At 38.4% G+C, this 19,633-nt stretch overlaps 1 protein-coding gene across 7 annotated transcripts in view; it reads left to right on the top strand.

Moving 5' to 3' along the window:
• The first annotated feature begins 11,819 nt into the window (after window positions 1–11,819).
• ADAMTS3 (ADAM metallopeptidase with thrombospondin type 1 motif 3) overlaps window positions 11,820–19,633 on the top strand; it is a 486,980-nt gene continuing 479,166 nt past the window's right edge. For 6 of the 7 annotated variants that reach the window (XM_072941169.1, XM_072941192.1, XM_072941176.1 and 3 more), the window contains exon 1: window positions 11,820–11,986. The gene's annotated coding sequence lies outside the window, so the exon portion shown is untranslated. Of the gene's footprint in view, window positions 11,987–12,209; window positions 12,278–19,633 lie in introns of those variants that run through there. The other variant, XM_072941199.1, reaches the window with a different exon arrangement.

The following is a 19,633-nucleotide window of genomic DNA, read 5'->3' as shown; positions in this document are numbered from 1 at the left end:
AGTGGATCAGAATAGTTGTCCAGGTGGTGCTACGTCATAAGCCTTGCACTGCTGTTGTCTTTATTATAAAATTGACTATATCTTAATAGACATACTTTTTGTGTCTAAAATTGAAGAACTTCTAGGTATCGCACTCTGATATTTTAGTGGTTCACTAAATAAATTATTAAATAGGAGAATGTTTATTAAGGGGTAATTTTAAAATGATTTCCTAGTTTGAGCATATCATTCTCAATAGCTTAAAGATTCATGTATTTAAAATTAAAGAACAACTGGATAGAAACATTGTTTGGACATATTGATTGGTCAATATGCCAAGTCTGGACTTTTCTAGGAGGGACTCTGGGCTACCACTGAGCATGATCTGGCCTCACCTTTTGGCTGAGTTTTGTTGGTGTTTAGTTGCCTGGCATCAGGGAGACTAAACAGCTTAGCACAGCTGCCACTATGCACAGCAGTTTAGCTTTATGTAATGCTTCAGCAATTTGGCAGAGAGGTCAATCACACAGGTTGCTGGAGACAGACTCCTTGATGAAAACCTGGCTTTGCTTTTTACTGGATTTTGACATTAGTCAAGTTTTCTGACCTCCACGAGTCTCAGTGTCATCATCTGAAAAAAAGAGGAAAATAACAGTACCTCATATGAAGCATGAATGAAATGATGGTTGTCCAGCACTTGTCCCAGTTCCTGGCAATTCTAGACTCAGTAAACGTCAGGTGTCATGGTTGCTGTTGATGATACTGTTACTGTTGTAGTTCTTCATCTGTTTATTACTATCATGAGTATTTTTATCATATAAACCAGAAAGTTAATATATAAATCTATAATGAAACATGGTTTAGTGCCTAGAATGCTTGTGTAACTTCTCAATAGTACTTCATTTCTTGGCTTAAAGACGATTTGTATATAAAAAGTTGCCTGGTTAATAAAGGCAAAAGATCAGTTTATAGACAAATTAAAGCATCAATTTTTTTTTTTTTACTTTTAGCTGGAATGAACTCATCTTACTATAGTAGTCTCTGATTACCTCTGCTGATAGAATGCTGATTGGTTAGTATATTTATCTTTGATTAATTCTTTCTGTTGAGGTGAAATTCACATAACATAAAATAAACCATTTTAAAAGGTACAATTCATTGGCATTTGCTACATTTACAGAATTGTGCAAACATTCCATCTATATAGTTACAAAACACTTTCATCACCCTAAACAAAACCTCATACCCATAAGTCAGTCAGTCACTCCTCATTTTCCGCTCCCCCAGCCCCTGGCAACCACCAATTTGCTTTCTGTCTTTATGGATTTACGTATTTTGGGTACTTCACATAAATTGAGTCATACAATATGTGACCTTTTATGTCTGGCTTTTTTCGCTTAGCCTAATATTTTTGAGGTTCATCCACAATGTAGCATTTATCAGTACTTCATTCCTTTTTATGGCTGAGCACTTTTCCATATATGTATATGCCATATTTTGTTTATCCATTCATCTGCTGATGATCTTTGATTAATTTGTTTAATTGGAAAATTACTTAAATACAGCCCAATAGAAAAATACTTTCAACATGGAATTCAAAAGGGAAAATGTTAGGGTACCGAGACATAAACTCTACATTTATCTAGCAACCACTGGATCTCCAATGACTAGTACAGAACATGGTACATAGTAGGCACTCAACAGATATTTACTGCATGAGTGAATGAATAAACCACTGTGATATGATGTTAAGAAAAACTGACTTATATAGAGAATAAGTGTTTTCCATTGTGCAAATCCATCTGAAAGGCAGAGGGCATGGGAACTCACTGATGGAGTCCACCCAGGTTAATCATAAGGGCACAGAGCAGACTGAAGAAGGGTGGGTCTGGAGGGGTGAACTGAGAAAGCCAACTCATGTACTAAGAGTAACTCAGGTCACAAGTGGGAAAATGCATGCATCTCTTATCTTATTCAGGGCCATATAAGAATGAGTGTTAAATATCATAGATATATACCCCATAGTTATGCTGTCCCTCCTTAAACCTTTGATAGTCTGGTTTATATTATTCTTTATAATATAAAGGGTTACATAATAGCATATAAAAACTAATGATTTTGATGAATATAAAGTTACATTTGTGGAAACTGGGGACATTTAAGACCCACAGAGTGACAGTAATGCTGATCTTTAAGAAAAAATGAAACTTGTCACACTATGTACATCATATGTCCGAGATCTGGTTGCAAAGAAGCAAAATGAAATTAGTAGAAATTTTGCTAGTTTAAGGTCTGGGAAAAGATCTTGTGCTGAATGAACTTACTACACATTTGCAAACATAAATCAGCCTTAACATATAATTTTCCTTGAATGGTTAAAGAAAGGAATTTTCTTGTTAGCCTGTTTTATGAGCAAAATCAGAATACTTTCACAACCCAAAGCACCATTTCGTTATTCTGAAGATTGTAATGAATTTTCTCTGCTTCAGAATTGCTTTATGTCTCACATGCTGTAATTTTTTAAGCTGGGAGTAGTTTCATGATGCTTTTATTTTATCTTATTGGGGGGGGAGTAATTAGGATTGATTGATTGATTGATAATGGAGGTACTGGGGATTGAACCCAGGACCTTGTGCATGCCAGGCATTCTCTCTACCACTGAGCTATACCCACCCCCTCATGATGCTTTTATTTGGCTAGCTTAATTCAAGATTTAAACATAAATGCTTATATATAATTTTTCATAGGTTTGTGATTTGTAGACTGCTAGGAATTAGATGCAGTCTCTATGTAGAACACTGGCATTTTATTGAAGGATATAGAAAATTAAGAGGTTGAGACTGAGAAACGTACATGAGTAAAAGACAAGAAAATAATATATGGGAAATGGCTAAAGATATGGATATAACTTAAAGAAGGGGTGTTTGAAGAAGAATTATTATGGAAAAATGCTAATGAACTAGATCTTTCTCTTTATTAAGGACACAGGATAGTGAACTCAGTGAATGTGAGTTAAGGATATGAATACAGGAGTCAAAAAGACTTGGGTTAGAGTCCCCTCTCCAAACACTTGCTAGTACACTGTCGCTTTGAGAAGATTCCTCAACTTCTCTGACCTTTAGTTTTCCCATATGAAAAATACAGATACAATAATTACCTTATCAGTTTGTTGGGAGGATTAAATGAGCTTAGATTTTGCGCCCTGGTGCACAGTAAGTATCCAATAAATGTAAGCTACTTTTATTGTTCAGAGTCAAGGACATTTAAATATTGGAGTGAATCATCAAAGGAGTAAAACCTTTCATCAGGAGCAACTGAGAATATGACAGGGTCATCTCTGTCTGCAAGCAACATTCTTCTCCAGATGATCCATTTATGTAGTTTTCTGGTCCACAATCCTAGAAGTAAACTATAAATAAGGAGCAGCTGTTGCAAAAAATCCTTTTTATACTCTTTCAGTGTTGGCTTGCTATCTCTGGGAAGGGAATTTTTGCTATTAAAATTTCATGTTTGTCACTCTCAAAATGGATTGGAATCAGAGCTTGGCTGCTGATGGGACTCAACTGAAGCTTCCAGTTGGAAGTCAGTGCCTGAGGCATGTGCTGCTGTTGGTGCCCTGCTCTCATCCCTCAGGAAAGCCTCACCACCTCTGTGAGACCAGCCAGATCTGCCTGATATTTTCCTCTAAGCCAAGAGTGTCCACTTTGCCTGGGCATGTGACACATAGAAGGGCCAGGGAATTGGCACTCCAGGAGTAGCCCTCACCAGTGACTGTTGGAGTCGGTGGATGAGTTCTTGAACTTCTTTTCTTCTTGGGTAAGAAAATTCTCATTTACACTGTTTTCCCATGGGACCCCATCCCAGTCACCCATGTGGGACTGACTTGATAATTCACCTTTATTGGCTGCTTCCTCTTCTTGGCTCCCTTCCTTTACTCTCCCTCAGTGTTTGGGATCACCTCTCAAGTAAATTGCTTGCATTAAAAATCCTTGTTTCAGAGTCTACTTTGGGGGGAGCCAAGTTGGGGCAGGGTGTCAGTGGCTTTATTTCATAATTTATGTATTTATTTTTCCAGCTTAAGATATAATTGACATAAAATTGTGTAAGATTAAGGTATATAATGTATTGATTTGAAACACATGTATGTTGCATCTTTCATGTTTTCACCACAATACAGATTATAAGAGATTTGTTGGGAATGGGAAAGGATGGGATTTATGGGGTGATTGGAAAGATAAGTGTCCATTCATTTTCTTTTTTCTTTTTTATTAAACTGAAGTACAGTCAATTACAATGTATCAATTTCTGATGTACAGCACAAAGTCCCAGTCTTGCATATACATACATACATTCATTTTCATAATTTTTTCTTCTTCCATTAAAGGTTACTACAAGATATTGAGTACAGTTCCCTGTGCTATACAAAAGAAAAAATTTTTAAATCTATTTTTATATATGGTGGCTAATATTCATAAATAGCAAACTCCCAAATATATCCCTTCCCACCTGCTTTCCTTGGTAACCATAAGATTGTTTGCTAAGTCTGAAAAATCTGTTTCTGTTTTGTAGGTGAGTTCATAGTGTCCTTTTGTGTTTTGGGGTTTTTTTTAGATTCCACATATGAGCGATATCATATGGTATTTTTCTTTCTCTTTCTGGCCCTTCATTTTCAGTATAAGCATCTAATTTAATACAGGCACACCTTGTTGGCATTGCAGGTTTGGTTTCAGACAACCACAATAAAGCAAACATAGCAGTAAAGCAAGTCAGATGAATTTTTTGGTTTTCCAGTGCATATAAAAGTTATGTTATACTATACTGTAGTCTATTAAGTGTGCAATAGTATTATGTCTAAAAATAATATACATACCTTACTTAAAAAATTCTTTATTGCTAAAGAATTCTAACCATCGTCTGACCTTCAGCAAGTCCTAATATTTTTCCTGGTGACGGTCTTGCCTCAATGTTGATGGCTGCTAACTAATCAGGGTGGTGGTTGCTGAAGATTGGGGTGGCTGTAGCAATTTCATAAAATAAGACAACAATGAAGTTTGCTGCATCAGTTGACTTCCTTTCATGAATAATCTCTCTGTAGCATTCAATGCTGTTTGACAGCATTTTACCCAGATTAGAACTTCTTTCAAAATTGGAGTCAATCCTTTCAAATCCTGCCACTGCTTTATCAACTAAGTTTATGAAATATTCTAAATTTTTTCTTATCATGTCAATAATCTTCACAGCATCATTACCCGAAGTAGATTCCACCTCAAGAAATCACTTTCTTTGCCCATCTGTAAGAAGCAACTCAGTATCCATTAAAATTTTATCATGAGACTGTAGCAATTCAGGCACGTCTTCAGGCTCAACTTCTAATTCTGGTTCTCTTGCTATTACCACCACATTTGCAGTTACTTCCTCCACTTAAGTCTTGAACCCTCAGAGTCATCAATGAGGGCTGGAATCAACTTCTTCCAAATTCTTGTTAACCTTGATATTTTAACCATGATATTTTAACTTCTTTTCAGGAATCACAAATGTTCTTAATGGCATCTAGACTGGTGAATCCTTTCTGGAAAGCTTTCAATTAACTTTGTCCAGATCCATCAGAGGAATCACTATGGCAGGTTAGCCTTATGAAATTTATTATTTAAATAATAAGATTTGACAGCCAAAATTACTCCTTGACCCACAGGATGAAGAATGGATGTTTTGTTAACAGGCTTGAAAACAACATCAATCTTGTTGTAACACTTTCATTAGAGCTCTTGCATGATGAGATGCATTATCAATGAGCAGTAGTATTTTGAAAGGCATTTTTTTTCTAAGCAGTAGATCTCAACAGAGGGCTTAAAATATTCAATAAATCATGTTGTCAGCAGATGTGCTGTCATCCAGGCTTTGTTATTCCATTTATAGAGCACAGGCAGAGTAGCTTTAGCATAATTCTTAAGGGCACTAAAGTTTTTGGAATGGTAAATGAACATGGGCTTCTACTTAAAGTCACCAGCTGCATCAGCCGCTGACAAGAGAGTCAGCCTGTCCTTTGAAGCTTTGAAGCCAGGCATTGACATTGCTCTCTAGCTATGAAAGTCCTAGATGGTGTCTTCCTCCAATAGAATGCTGTTTTATCTACATTGAAAAATCTGTTGTTTAGTGCAGTCTCCTTCATTAATGATCTTAGCTAGATCTTCTGGATAACTCACTGCAGCTTCTACATCAGCACTTGCTGCTTCACGTTGCACTTTTATGTTATGGGGACGGCTTCTTCCCTTAAACCTCATGAACCAACCTCTGCTAGCTTCAGACTTTCCTCTGCAGCTTCCTCACCTCTCTCAGCCTTCACAGAACTGAAGAGAGTTGCTCTAGATTAGGTTTTGGCTAAAGGGAATGTTGTGGCTGGTTTGATCTTTCAACCAGACCACTAAAACTTTCTCCATATCAGCCATAAAGCTGTTTTGCTTTCTTATCATTTGCATGTTTACTGGAGTAGTACTTTTAATTTCCTTCAAGAACTTTTCCTTTGCATTTACAACTTGGCTAAGTGTTTGGCACAGAAGGACTAACTTTGGCCTATGTAGGCTTTCAACATGCCTTCCTCACTAAGCTTAGTCATTTCTAGCTTTAGATTTAAAGTGAGAGGCACGTGACCCTTCCTTTCACTTGGACACTTAGAGGTCACTGTAGAGTTATTAGTTGGCCTAATTTCAATATTGTTGTATCTCAGGGGATAGAGAGGTCTGGGGAGAGGGAGGGAGATGGGGAAACAGTCAGTGGAAGAGTCAAAACACACAGTTATTGATTGGATGTGTCACCATCTCATGTAAGTGCAGTTCATGGCACACCAAAATAATTACAGTTGTAACACCAAAGATCACTGATCACAGATCACCATAAAAAATGTAATGAAAAAGTTTGAAATACTGTGAGAATTACCAAAATGTGACACAGAGACTACAAAGTGAGCAAATGCTGTTAGAAAAATAGCAGTGATAGACTTGCTTGATGCATAGTTGCCACAAACCTTTAATTTGTTAAAACACAGCATCTGTGAAACAGTAAAGTGAAGCACATTGAAATGAGGCATGCCTGTACTAAGTGCCAGAAACTGGGCTAAACCCTGGTGGTGTAAGAGATGAGTCCTGCCCTGAAGAGACTCACGTTCTTCTAGGAAAGACAGACATGGCAATTCACCACTAAACTCCAAGGTGACTCGTGCCTTAAGTCAGCTGAGTGCAAAGTGCTATGGGAGTACAGACGGGAGGGAAGCCCAGAGGGCTGGTGGAGGTGGACTTCAAATTCAGGGATATTTGTGCTAAAGGATGAGTAGAACTTTGGTAGAATAAGGTTGAGAAGAGCCTTTCAAGCAGGGAAAACAACTTGCATAGACCTTGAAGAGGCATGGAGTGTTTTCAATGGACAGTTGGAGAAAAGTTCACTGTGGGGTAGAAGAGTGGCAGGAGATGGGCTGAGAGAGTGGAAGAGCCTGAGGATGAAAAGTCTTGTCTCCTTAAATAGAACAGTTGATAGGAGGGGGAAGAACTTGATGCATCAGTAAAAGCAAGTGTGATCATGCCTTGTTCCAGTGCTTCCTTTTCTCTGTGTCTCCAGGGCAAGGAGAAAAGGGAGAGGAGAAGAAACTCTGAAGAGAAGAGAGGCTGTTTATTTTCAGCTGCCATTCATGAACGAAGATCATTTGCCAGGCCCTTCCCAAACCTTATCCCATTTCGTTCTTATGATAAGCTTTTGAGATAGGACTATTAAGCCCTTTTACTGATGAGGACATTGAAGCCCAGAAGAGGTCTAGAAAACTTTAAAGTTCAGAGTTCACGATGGCCTGGTTCCAAAGCCTTTACCCCACTGCATTGACCACCGTGTTATACTATTTCTTTTTTGGAAGAAGCAAACGTGGAGTGGGCAGAAGCGACTGTAGTTGCATTGCCTGGATTGGCACAACAGCTAAGAGGAGGCCATTGGTGGGAGAGGCCACCTGCTGAGTTCTCCTTATCTGGGGCAACTAAAATCAGAAGAAATCAGAAGGAGCAGCCATCATGTTGAAAGTCATTTGTTTTTGTTACTTACTTTGGTGAAGTCTCCGGAAAGTATTTTGGATTTGGAGCATTTGTTTTTTTCAATAAATTCATCCTTAGCAAATGCTAAAAGCATCCAACAGAGGAAGAAAGAATAAAAAAATTAACTTAAGTCACAGCAGTGGCAATGCCAGTGTTACAGAGTGAGTGACTTTGGGCCTGTGGTTAATCATGTCCTCTAAGAGCCGCTGCAATTCTGCACCTCTTCAAAGTTTATCTGTTCTTTTGTAAAAACCTTAAATAAACAAAACCATAGCTTTTCTGCTATGCTCCCAGCATTTTTGAACTGTTTAATTTTTTCAAAGTTTAACATTTGTCTTCAGAACTTAGTTACTAGAATGAAAATGTGTGCCATTAAATTGTCAGTTAACATTAGAGAAAGTTGCCCTAATTGGCATGACTTTTTGATTTTTTTCTATGAACATCATTCTTAAATCGAGATAGACAAAAAAATAAAATGGACCATATATTTTCATAAATAATGAAAAACCAGACATTTAAATGCTTTTGAAAAGGTTAAGCACTGTGAATTTTCATGCCACACTAGAGGAGAACAGAGAAGGAGTCCAGTGACAGTCTAGGAAATGGGATGGTACCTTTTAAACGTATGACCAAAGCATTAATGAAAAAGCTCTGTAAATTCCACAATAATTGATTCTTTTTTTCCCTTTATTTAAATTTTACTCTTTGTCTTGCTTACAGACTAAAAATTAGAATATTTGAAGATGGGAGAGGGAGAGAGGTTAGAGTGAAATTCATTCCTTAAGAATAGGTTCTGAAATGGGAAGTCATTTACCAAAACAACAAAATGGGCAATCTATTTTTTAAAATTGAATTATAGTCAGTTTACAATGTTGTGATAATTTCTGGGTATATAGCCTAGTGATTCAGTTATATATATATATATATTCCTTTTCATATTCTTTTTCATTAAAGTCTATTATAAGGTATTGAATATAGTTCCCTGTGCTACACAGTAGGACTTTGTTGTTTATCTATATTACATAAGATATAAAATCTCAAGTTCCCAGTTTATCCCTTTATCCCCCATTCCCCTTTGGTAACCATAAATTTGTTTTCTGTGTCTACGAGTCTTGTTTCTGTTTTGCAAATGAGTTCATTTGTCTTTTTTTTAGATTCTACATATAAGTGATATCATATAGTATTTTTCTTTCTCTTTCTGGCTTACTTCACTTAGTATGACACTCTCCAGTCCATCCATGTTGCTGCAAATGGCATTGTTTTATTTTATATGGTTGAGTAGTATTCCATTGTATGTAAATCTTGAACTCCCAATTTATCCCTCCCCGCTGCCAGGGCAACCATAAGTTTGTTTTCTATGTCTATGAATCTGTTTCTGTTTTGTAAATAAGTTCATTTGGTTTTTTGTTTGTTTTGTTTTATTTTTAAATTCCACATATAAGTGATTTCATATGATATTTTTCTTTCTCTGTCTGGCTTCACTTGGAATGACATTCTCCATAGCCATCTATGTTTCTGCAAATGGCATTATTTTATTCTTTTTTTATGGCTGAGTAGTATTCCATTGAATAAATATACCACAACTTCTTTATCCAGTCATCTGTCATTGGACATTTAGGTTGCTTCCATGTCTTGGCTGTTGTAAATAGTGCTGCTGTAAACATGGGGTGCATGTATCTTTTCAATTAGAATTTTCTCCAGATATATGCACAGGAGTGGGATTACTGGATCACAAGGTAGGTCTATTTTGAGTTTTTTAAGGAATCACCATACTGTCTTCCATAATGGCTGCATCAAACTACATTCCCACCAGCAGTATAGGAAAATTCCCTTTTCTCCACACCCTGTCCAGTATTTATTATTTGTGGACTCTTGAGTGATGGCCATTTTGACTGGTGAGAGGGGATACCTCATTGCAGTTTTGATTTGCATTTCTCTGATAGTTAGCAATATTGAGCATTTTTTTACGTGCCTGTTGGCCATTTGTATGTCTTCTCTGAAGAAATATTTGTTTAGGTCTTCTGTCCATTTTTTTAAATATATATTTTTATTGAAGTACAGTCAGTTTACAATGTTGTGTCAGTTTCTGGTGTATAGCATAGTGCTTCAGTCATACATGAACATACATATATTCATTTTCATATTCTTTTTCACTATAAGTTGCTACAAGATATGGAATACAGTTCCCTGTGCTATACATATGAACTTGTTGTTTATCTATTTTATATATATTAGTTAGTATCTGCAAATCTTGAACTCCCAATTTATCCCTCCCCACCTCCCTGGCAACCATAAGTTTGTTTTCTTCGTTTGTGAGCCTGTTTCTGTTTTGTAAATAAGTTCATTTGGTTTTTTGTTTTGTTTTGTTTTATTTTTAGATTCCACATATAAGTGATTTCATAAATTTTTCTTTCTCTTTCTGGCTTACTTCACTTAGAATGACATTCTCCATAGCCATCTATGTTGCTGCAAATGGCATTATTTTATTCTTTTTTGTGGCTGAGTAGTATTCCATTGTATAAATATACATAGCTTCTTTATCCAGTCATTTGTTGATGGACATTTAGGTTGCTTCCATGTCTTGGCTATTGTAAATAGTGCTGCTATGAATATTAGGGTGCATGTATCTTTTTGAATTAAGGTTCCCTCTGAATGTATGCCTGGGAGTGGGATTGCTAAATCATATGGTAAGTCTATTTTTAGTCTTTTGAGGAATCTCCATACTGTTTTCCATAACGGCCAAGCCAAACTACATTCCCACCAACACAATAATTGATTCTTAATCTTCTTCTAAACTAATAATCTTATTTATAGCACAAATCTAATATAATCAGTGCAACTTTAAATAATTTTTTCAAACAAAACATTATTTGAAACATTCCATTTCTGTAACAGATTTTAAAATACCCACTCTGCCAGGGGCCCTAAAAGCTACCACTCCAGAGTTGTAAGATCATAGAATGTGGGGACTAAACATTTTGAGCAGTAATTGTTTCAGGTAGCAATCTTATAACTAGCTTTAAGTCATTTTCCTATTAGCCACTGGAAACCCTGTCTCTGCCTTAGAACTGGACCAGTGTTCACTCTGCATCACAGACTTCCAATGGTCTTTGAGAAACAAACCTGGAAATGTTAACTTGCCGCTCCTGATGATGGTTGATGGTAATTCCTCTTTAGGCTGAAGAGGAAAAAAATCTGATGCATTCGTCTAAAAACTTTATTTGCTGTGGGAATTTGCTTTGGCTAATGCAACTTTTAAGACCTGTTGGTTCACTCAAAGGTCAAGGAACATTTATGTAAGGAATCTTCAATAACATTCTTTCAGCTTGGCTAGCAGAGAATGCCCTGATGCCAATTTTCCCCTCTTCTGAGTATTAAATTTGTGTATGCCTTCATTTGAATTCCCATCAAATAGTGAAATTGTTTTCAGAATACGTAGATTACTTCATGTACAGTTGGAGACATTTGTTTTACTTTTATGTCCTTTTGTTACTGAACCCTTCTGAGTCAGTCCTCGACAAGTTTCCTCCTGTCTGGTGTCTTTCAAGCCAATAGCATGAGACCGAGTTAGGTTCAGAAACAAAGGAAAGTTTTATTCTTAGGTCAAAGAACAGAGGGTGCCAGCTTGTGCTCTAGAGCACAGCTCTCCCCTCACAGGCCAGGGGCGGGGCTGCAGGATAGGGTTCTCGCGGGCCAGGAGGGGGCGGAGTTCTCGCGGGCCCCAGATCGCAGCGCGGGCCCAGCATCTCTGCCGGTGGAGCGCCGCCGCCATCTTGGACCCAGATCTCGTGAGCCGCGCCTCTGCTCCGAGCTGAGGTGTTGGCGCAGTGGTTTTCGCACTAGAAACTCTAGCCTGAAGCGCCATGTGCGAGGCCTCCACACGCCGCCCCCTATGAACAAATGAAACTAGACTAAGCACAAAGGAAAAGGAAAAAAAGGTTAGACTTTATTTTATTACCCAGATTCTGTCTCTATTTCCGGGGAATTGTTAATGGGCTTTGCTAGTGACAAATCCCTCTGTCTTCTGTCCTGCTCCTCATTCATGAGGAGCGCTGAGGGGCCGCGGTCCGTGCTCTGTAACGGCCTCCTGCTCATCTGGGCGTCGTCATAGCCGCACAGAGGAGCAGAGCTGCCCCCCAGCTGCGTTTGCTTAGATGTGCCCTGACTGTTCACGTCCCTGAGCCACCACCGTTAGTCTGACCTTCTGGGGACAAAGGACATCAGACAATGTAAGATACACGGCCCACGTATCAGGAAGAGAGTAAGCATCGCATGCCAAATTTCCCCGAAAACGCAGTGCCCAGGCCTTGTGCTCGCAGGCAGGGCTGTGCCTGATGCTGAGGCTCACTGCCATGGCCTGAGCACTCCTGGCCACCCTCTTGTTGTTTCTTGGAAGCAGAGAGAGGTTTACACAGGCAGTCAAGGGGCCCACTGTCCCCGTTTGTCTCCCCAGAGGTTGGGGCTGTGGGGCCCTCTTCCCTGGAGTGATCCCTGCCACTCCAGGGCAGATGGGCGGTTAGGCTCACCAGATGGGCCCTGTTCCACTCAGGAGTGAGCTGATCTGTGGGCTGCCGGGTTTCCAGGGTTTTATGTCTCCTGGCCCGAAAGGGTGGAGGGCCAGGTCATGGGTGCAGGTGGCACCTGGTTACTGTAAGCAGAGAACTTTCAAGTTTCCTCCTGTGGAGGGCATACTTGAGTTGTTCCATTTTGAGAGGGTAAAGGTGTCCCTTCTCTCAGGCTTGGAGAATGGGTCTACATACATGAGTTCAATCGCACTTCACTTTAATTTATCCCTTGGGGCTAACCACTTGCAGAGCTAGGCAATCAGAAGCAACTTAATCTAATTTTCTTGAGTCTCTTGGCAAAGCTTGAGATGTCTGAGCACCACCAAGCTGCAGTGTTGGGGGTAGCCATTTTGCATTAGGACCTCTGGTCTAAAGTGCTGTGTGCAGAGGCTTTGCACCTGGAAAGGCCTCTGCCCATGGCACCCTATGAGTAAGTGAAACTAGAGTAAGCACAAGAGGAAAAAAGACTTCATTACCCAGATTCTATTTTTATTTCCCAGGAACTATTAATGGGCTTTGCTGGTGACACTTTTGATTTTCTTTCTTGGTTTATCAAAAGCACTTGCTTTTGAAACATTGATCACCAACAAAGCCTTTGAAAATTTTATTTTACTGAACAAGTCGGTTTGCATTAAAGATGATCCTAAGGGGATGCTTGTCTGCATTTCCCAAAGTATATTCTACAAATCTTTAATTCTGAACACTAGTTTTTAGGTTGGTATTGGTTGTTATTTAATGAAGAAATTTTATGATGAAATAAATAACTTTGAATGATTCTAGGAATGTAGTAACCAGAACATAACTCCCTTTCTCCTGCTTCCAGTTTAAAGCTACTTGAGTTGCCTGAGCCAGGTATTTGCTGAGCCCGTGGGCCCTGGGGTATGGGTGAGGCTTTAAGCACTATTGGGTCCTTTTTGGTGAGAACTGGTACAGGATTTGCTTGAATTACAGAGTAATTTGTAAGTACTTTGAAAGCCAGGGCACTTAATCCTGGGAAAACCTTGGGACAACATCCACCTTAATTTCAGGTGAACGTGCTGAGTCTGCCCTCCTTAAGTGTCCATAGACCAGGAGAGAACTGAAAGGCTAATTTGCACCCATCCTGCTATTCAGGGCAGAAGATTGCAGGGGAATTCTGCAGGGCTGATAGCCTGCCTTTTCATCAAAGGCCCTAGGTCCTGAGAACACTTTGCATATGAGTCTTACCGCCCTTTATGTTATCTCAACAATAAAATCAAAATCCCAAAGAAACTACGAAGAAAGATAGCAGCCCAGCTAAGAGGATCCAGCCATCCAAGAGGGAAGGAACAAGTTGAGCCATTGGAACACATGCCATGAGAATACAAAAATAGAGATACTGAGAGGAGAGTTCAGTTCAAGGTGATGACATACGAGGATCCTAGGCTCACCAGCACCCATGGATACAGCAAATCTGCTGCTACATATGGAACAACCTTCTCTGAAAAAAACCTAAAAACTATGTGAGCAACTCCTACACATCTAACAAAAGAGAAGGCCCACATCAGAACAGGTAGGAGAGGCTGGAACACCATCTTACCGTAAGCTCCATCATTGCGACCCCATATTGGGGAGGAACTCAAAACCTGGAGTGAAGGGTTTGAACCCGACTTCAGGCACCACAACTTTTAAGACCTACACCTGAGAGATGAGCCCCCAAAGTGTCTAGCTTTGAAAAACAACTGGGCCAATATCTGTAAGACCCACAAGGCTGTAATGATCTGAGAAACAAACTTTAAAGAGCTTGCAGCCAGCCCCGGGATTCAGTGCAGAGGCAGCTCCATCTAAGGGGCCCTGGCTTTGTGTGAATGAGGCTCTTTGCTAATTTTAAAGTGTCGATCTGAGGGACAGGCATCTAACTTAGCACACATCTAAGGGAGGGTCTGCTGGCTGGTGGGCACCGTCTATCTGTATGTTCTATCTGTGTCTCCTTCCAGCTGGTAGGCACCATCTTTACGCTTTCCCTCTGCCATGCTCCAGAGGGCCAGTATCTCACAGAAGGGAGTTTTATATGCCTCTGGTGCCCTGGTTTTTGTGGCTGTCACTCAGGGAACACCCCTTGATCGCCTGTCTTTGGAGGCCAAGGGTCTTGCCATCCTGGGTCCCACAGGACTGTAACAATTGGAGAGATAGTTCTTGGCAGGCTGCCACCCCCAGGGCACTGCACAGATTGCAGACTGAAACAAACACACACACACACACACACACACACACACACACACACACACACACACACACACACACACACACACACACACACACACACACACACACACACACACACACACACACACACACACACACACACACACACACACACACACACACACACACACACCCCTTCCCCCCCCCCCCCCCGTCTTTCTGTGAATGAGTACTGTTTACTTGTCAGCAGCGTGGACCCGAGGGGCAGGCTTCTGGTTTGGTGCACGTCCAGAGGTCTACAGAGGTGTTCTCAGGGAGTGGGGCTGATGGGCGTCATCCTTGTCTTCTCCCTCTGCTTCACTACAGCTGACTGGTATCTCCCCAAAAGGAGCTTATACACTGGTCTGGAGCCCTCATTTCTGCAATTGCTGACCAGAAGACACTTCCAGATTGCCTGGTTCTGGTAGCTAGCAGTTCTACAGGACTGCATGTATATATTTACATACTTTAAAAGCTACTACCTAAGGGTCTGGTTTCCAATCAGCCTTAATCTAAGTGCTGATTGAGATTCTCCCCTTTGGGACATTGACAGGTCTTGGCACACTCTCAACTACTGGGAACTATTAAAAATAAATTAGGCTGCTTAGAAAAATCACAAAGGCTTGAGAGACAACCAGGACTAGGGCAGAGTTGAGTGGTAAGATTCATCTCCTACACAAGGCCAACCTTTCAAGACTGGGCAAGGTGACTGTTTTACATAATGCGTAGAAACCAACCCAGAGAGTCAAAAAAAAAAAAAAAAGAAGAAGGAGGAGAAGAAGAAACAGGAATGTGTTCCAAAGGAAAAAACAAGAAGTAAAAAAAAACCTTAATGAAACAGAGATAAGTTGTTAACCTGACAAAGAGTTCAAACTAATGGTCATAAGAATGAACACAGCATGAATTTCAACAAAGAAACAGAAAATTAAGAAAGTACCAGATAGAAGAAGAATACAATAACTGAGTTGAAAACATACACAAAGGTCTTCAATTACAGAGTTGTTTAAGTGTAACAAAGGATCAGTAAACTTGAGGACAGGGCAGTGGACCTCACCCAGTCAGAACAGCAGAAAGGAAAGAATGAGAAGTACTGGAGAGGAGTCAGATAAACATCTAAATCAAATTATAAGAGTTCTTAAGGTGATCCACGTGCTGCACATAAAAGACTTTTGTGGCTTAAAAATATGATTTGAAAACAAAAATACTCAGCACATGAAATAATGGTCCCTATCGAGATACAGGTTTGTGGTCCAGAAAACCAAGTGCAAGAAATAATATCAAAACATAGAGCAATACATATGTGTGTATACATGTAACTGAATCACTTTGCTGTACACCTGAAACTAACCTGGTAAATCAAGTATGCTTTAATAAAAAAATTAAATTAAAAATAGAGCAAAAAGCTAGATGGAAATTATAAGGAAAGGGATAAGAGACTGGAGGGTAAATGCAGGAATTTGAACATATGGGTAATAGGTATTCAGAAGGGGGAAAAAAATGAAAAACAGATGGAGGAGGAACAGTAGTTTAACAAATTCCACGGGAACATTTCTCAGGGCTGAGGTAAGTTTTTAAGTCTTTAAAATTTATTTATTTATTTATTTAGGTATATAGAAAATCTTTGATTTTTTTCTTGTAACTTTTCTATAAGTATAAATTTTTTTTTAAGGTTAGAAAAAAATTTAAAAATCAAATACCCTTAGGTGGGTTGTGGGGCTATCAGTCATTCACATCTTAGTGTGAATTAGTCTACTCAGCTTGCTCTCCTTTTTAAAATTATTATTATTTATTATTTTTTAAACCAGTTTACAATGTTGTGTCAACTTCCAGAGTAGAACACAATTTTTCAGTTATAAGTATTTAAAATTTAAAGCACACACAAGGTTCCTGGCTGGACTAATGAGGAAAGATACTCACCCATTTATTTTCTGATAAAATTCTTGAATTCTAATGGATAAAGAAAAACTTTTCACAATCTTTTATAAACAGGAAGAAAGATTAAATTACCTACTGAGCAAAAGGAACCATAATGCCATTAGAATACCCACTTGTAAACAAAGGAAACTAAAAGACAACTGAATGACATCAGAGGAAAAGGATAGTACCTCAAGAATGCCGTATCAAGTCATTTATTCACCTGAATAAAGGTATTCAAGGATAGGCGACAAAGCAGTCATCCAAGTAAATCCTCTGAGAAAAATATTTCAGATAGTTTAGATAAAATATAAATGAACCCAAATTAAGAACTCAAGTCAGAGGAAAGATGAAATGAACAGAAATAAAAGGTGAAAAATGAGTCTTGCCAAGTGATCAGACTCATTCATTCAACAAATATTTATTGTGTGCTAATACATGCCAACAAAGTTTTTGACAATTGAGATTCTACAGTGAATAAGATGATAGACAAGAATTAAATCATAATAGTTGAATGTAATCTGTCTGGGAATAAATAACAATGTTAATTGGGGATGGGTGAAACACAGGGAACAGACTATAATGGGTGTTTAAATATATGCTAAAATATGCCTGCAAAGCCTAAGAGAAATTGGTGGAGAGGAGTTAATGCATTCCAAAAGCTTCAAGGTGGGGAAAGGGAAATGATAGTTGTTGGGGTTTGGAGAGGTGGAATTAAAAGTATTCTAAAGAACTTCTGTTGGGGAAAAGTGACAAAGTAGTTGTTTTAATTGCAGATATCCACTGTGGTAGGCGAACTCTAAAGAGAGTCCCTCATATGTCTTGCCCTTATCCCCAGGACTGTGAATATGTTAGAATATCATGCATGTGCTTATGTTATCTTACCTGGTAAAGAGATTTTGAAGACGTAATTAAGATTACTACATCAGTTGACTTCGAGTTAATAAAAAAAAGAGATCCTGGGGTAGACCTAATCTAATCCCACAAGTACCTTAAAAGCAGAGCTTTCTATAGTTGGTGGCAAAAGAGGATATCAGAAAGATTCAAAGCACAAGAAGGATTCAATGCACCATTGATGGTTTTGAAGATGGAAGGGGCCACATGCAAGAACTGGAGAGTGACTTCTAGTTGTTGAAAACAATCTCTGGACAATAGCTAGAAAATAAAAGAATGCCTCAGTCTTATACATGTAAGGAATGGGATTCTAATGACAGTGTGAATGAGACTGGAAGTAAATTCTCAGACCCTCCAGATAAGTCCAGCATGGCCAGTATTTTGATTTTGGCCTGTGAGAGACTCCAGCTGCCCAGACTTCTGACATACATAACTGTGAGCTAATAAATGAGTACTGTTTTATTCTGCTGAGTTTGTGGTGATTTGTAATGCATCAGTACAAAACTAACATATCAGCTTCTGATAGTATTAAACTGACATTTGATATTTATTACACATTTTTATGTTTTTGACTAATAATTTTATGATTTAAATTTTATAAGAAATAATTAGTTTATTATAACCTAATAACAAATATTTAAAGTGAAATAACTAATACAGAAAATAAAGTATTTTGAAGCCCTTTGTAGACCATGGAGTGATACACTCTCCATAGAAGTATATATAGAATTTTAGGAAATGCATTCAGAGCACTAGTTTGTTGACTCTTCCTCTTCTGTGAGACCCTTATTAACATTCAGTGTGTTAGCTCAAATGGAAAATGGCCTTTGTCTAAGTTAATATGAGGTTTTTAAAATGCAAACCTTTAATTAACATAGAAAAATGTTACATGCCTTTTACAGAGATTTGCCTGGTTAGTAGATTTTTATCATGCTTTGTTACTGTTGTCCTTTATACTTAGATATATATTTTATTATTTACATTTTCTTCATGTCATCCTCTTACCATCTTCAACTTTGTTTTCACTTTTGTGGTTTATTATCCTCCCTCAACTTTTACAAATGAAAATTAACCATATTATTCCCATCTATGGAATATGGAATATAGTATTTCTTAAATAATTAAGATATAATTTCTGGGTTTACCTAATCTTATGACTTCTTAATTAAAAGACATTTCAGTTATACAAAGCTTGAGAGTCAGTGTGAAACAATGAAAAGAATGTTGTACTATATTAGAAGTTGGAGAACTGAGTTCAATCTTCAGACTTCCATTAGCTAGTATTATGCTCTTTGACAAAAATCTTTTCCATCTTTTAACGTTTGAAATTCAGTGAAGTGGTTTTTATGTTGTAGAACCCTAGATGTTTCTTGAAGATCACCAGTTTTGCTCTAGAAATAAGAAGTCAAGAGCAAGTAGGGTGGTTTTAGGTTGCCTACTCCTGTTTTAAGTGGGGTAGTCTATCTATTATCTGTTTTATATAATTCTGTGTCATATTTTATTTAAAGAAATAGCTGTATAGCTTTAAAAAATAAACAACAAGCAATTAGATGATTTGTAAGATTTGTCCTGGTTTAAATATAGGTTCCCTTCTCCACCTGAATTCTCTTTTCAGAATTCAGTAACTGAACAGATTCAGATAGCAAGGGATAGATATTATGCAATATATTAGTCATACTCCGTAGAAACAGAACCAAAAGGATGTGTTTATTTAAAATTCGGTTCATGTGATTGTGGAGGTTTTGTAAGTCCAAAATCTTCAAGGTAGGCTAAAGACCAAGGAAAGAGTTGTACTTTGAGTCCAAAGGCTGTTTGCTAATAGAATTCCTTCATGGTTATAACAGGGTGGTGGTGGTGGTGGTGGTGTCTATGTTCTATTAAGGCCTTCATATGATTGGATGAAGTCCAACCACATTTTGGAGGATAATCTGTTTTACCCTAAATCCGCTGATTTAAATGTTAATTTGGTCCAAGTAACACCCTCACGGAAACATCCAGAATAATGTTTGA

This window comes from Vicugna pacos, chromosome 2 (genome assembly GCF_048564905.1).
Source record: "Vicugna pacos chromosome 2, VicPac4, whole genome shotgun sequence".
In the NCBI taxonomy this organism is placed as follows: Eukaryota; Metazoa; Chordata; class Mammalia; order Artiodactyla; family Camelidae; genus Vicugna; species Vicugna pacos.
The sequence above is the reverse complement of the archived record's forward strand: the minus strand, read 5'-3'. Positions and strand labels throughout refer to the sequence as shown.